The following is a 2,658-nucleotide window of genomic DNA, read 5'->3' as shown; positions in this document are numbered from 1 at the left end:
ATTCGCCCAGACTGGAGTGCAGTGCCCGCTCCCGGCCACTGCAGCCTCGACCTGCTGGGCTCCGGCAATCCTTCAGCCTCAGCCTTCCAAGTAACTGGAATTACAGGCGCGCGCTACCACGCCCGGCTAATTTTTTTTTTTTATTTATTGTAGAGATGAGGTCTCAGCAAGTTGCCCAGGCAGATCTCGAACCCGCGGGCTCAGGCAATCCACTTACCTCAGCCTTCCAAGGTGCAGGATTACAGGCTGAGCCACCGAGCCCGGCTGGTATTTGCTTTCTTAATTTGCTTTAGAGGTAACCTCACCTTGACAGACAGGAAATCTTTTTCATGCAGTTTACAGTTTGAGCCAAGATTTTAAAATCCAAGTTTATATAAGCTGAAAGTTATTGCCTGTGTGTTGAGCCCCACAATAGCTTTTAGCTGTTTGCTCTCTGCTGTTATCTCTGTTGTTTATTCAAGTAAGGATTTCTGCCATAGTTGGACTCAGCTTTTTGAATAATGTTTGTTCTGGAAAAATTTTGTTATGGCCTTTGTAGTTCTCTGTGCTGGGGAACTAGAGATCTTTCTTGTCATTCCCTTAGAAAGCAAAACTTGAATGTGGCTCAAACTACTTTTATAGGTTGTCATTTTGTTAGCAGAAGGTCTGCGGAGAAAAAAATCTCAATATTTGATTTATAAACTCAGTCTTCAAAATTGCTGCTATAGATATGAAATAGATGGATTTTCATTTCAGCAAGATTTTAGTTCTCCGAGGAGTAATGTGATGGATACAGAAGTGCTCATTTTCCCTAGATGTACTGACAAAATCAATGAAACCAATATGACAATAAGATGAAAACTTCATAAACTTTTTAAAGTGACGATATGCCATACAGTTTACCCAGTTAAAGTGTATAATTCACTAACTGTGAAATAATGTTACCTCCCAATCATCCTGAGGTTCCTGTGAGAGGGTATTGTGAGTCAGTTTGGGTGCTTTAATCAGAAACTTCCTAATTAACTAGAAAGACAGTCATAAGGTGGGGGGTTAAATTCTATGCATCTCACTTACTAAAAATTATAATTTTTAAAATTCCATTTAAATTGGGAAAAAATGTTTCAGATGACAGGAAAAAAGAATGGAAAACAGTAGTTCTTCACAAGTCATATGAAGTATATATGTGAATACCAATATCTTTTGGTGTCAGCCACTTGAGGCACAGAGTCAGGATTTTTTTTTTTTTTTGAGTTGGAGCCTTACTCTGTTGCTCCAGGCTGAAGTGCAGTAGCACGCTCATGGCCACTGCAGTCTCGACCTGCTGGACTCAGGCAATCCTTCCACCTCAGCCTTCCAAGTAGCTGAAACTACAGACACATGCCACCATGTGGGCCTGACTAATTTTTTAATTTATTGGAGAGATAAGGTCTCACCAAGCTACCCAGGCTGGTCTTGAACCTGTGGGCTCAGGCAGTCCTCTCACCTCGGCCTCCCAAAGTGCTGGGATTACAGGCGTGAGCCACCGCACCTGGCCAGCACATGCATTTTTATATGGTAACATGGTAGCAGATAATATGGTTATGTTCACAGACAACATCTGTGTTACACACATGGCCATCAAAATAATTGTGGCATACCTTTGTGAAACTGCAAGAGGCCAAGCCTGTTGTGAAATGATTACTTCCAACAAAAGCCTGCTTAAATTATTGTTTAGTTATACGGCCTCCAAAATAACAGCATTATATAGCTGTTATGGCCTTTGAATCACTCACCAATTTTCAACCTATTTGTAAAACAAGATAAGCACCATCAGGTTGTAAAAAATAATTGTGGATCAGGATTTTTGATTCATGTTTCTTTGACAAAATTATTCCATTTGATCCCAAGTCTTGGCTGCTCTCTTGACAGAATAATGTACACGCACCACAGCTGACAGAGCCATAGCTTTCATGATTAAATAGGAAGCTCACACTCCAGATGACTTTAGACTCCAGATAACTTAGACTTTGCACTTCAAAAAGATTTCTTTGTTGTTTTAGTATCAGATCATCAGTTATCTTTCTCTATTTGTTTCTACCCCCACACTACAAAAAACCTATGTGTAATCTAGACTTTAGGATGCTGTCATGATTTTTGCCTATTTCATTCACAAAGTACACTTTTTAAAAAATGCTACTTCATATTGTAAAGTAAGTTATTTTCCTGATTTCTTTGGGTGGGTGAGGGGGAAGAATGATTTGGAACATAAAGAAAAGTTAAAAATACAAAATGAAAACCCTCCCTCAAAAGAGTCTATTTTGCTGGTCTTGAAATGACACACCAAATGAGAATCTGACTGAATTTTGCTAATTATAATTACTGGGGTTAACAGTATTCAAAAGTTTCCTAAAGGAAAGGGTTAACAACCTTGTAGCTTTAACTGATCGTTTTTGTCCCTTTCATCTGCAAAAGAATTACATCAATGAAATTAGAATTCTGTACACCAAGAATGGCAACATCAACACTGAAACTTGTACCCAGGAATAGTTCTTCGAGCGTGCATAAAGCTATGTAAAAACCGATTCACAAAAGGAAATGCCCAGGCCTACCCCATCAGGATTAACTTCTGAGACAGGAGAGGATAGTTTTGCGGCCGGAACTCGATTTCTAAGACGGCCAGCTCTATTAGCTGGGGGGGGG

The sequence above is a fragment of the Carlito syrichta genome, unplaced genomic scaffold (assembly GCF_000164805.1).
Source record: "Carlito syrichta isolate Samal-C Ts95f unplaced genomic scaffold, Tarsius_syrichta-2.0.1 Scaffold304694, whole genome shotgun sequence".
Lineage (NCBI taxonomy): Eukaryota > Metazoa > Chordata > Mammalia > Primates > Tarsiidae > Carlito > Carlito syrichta.
The sequence above is the reverse complement of the archived record's forward strand: the minus strand, read 5'-3'. Positions refer to the sequence as shown.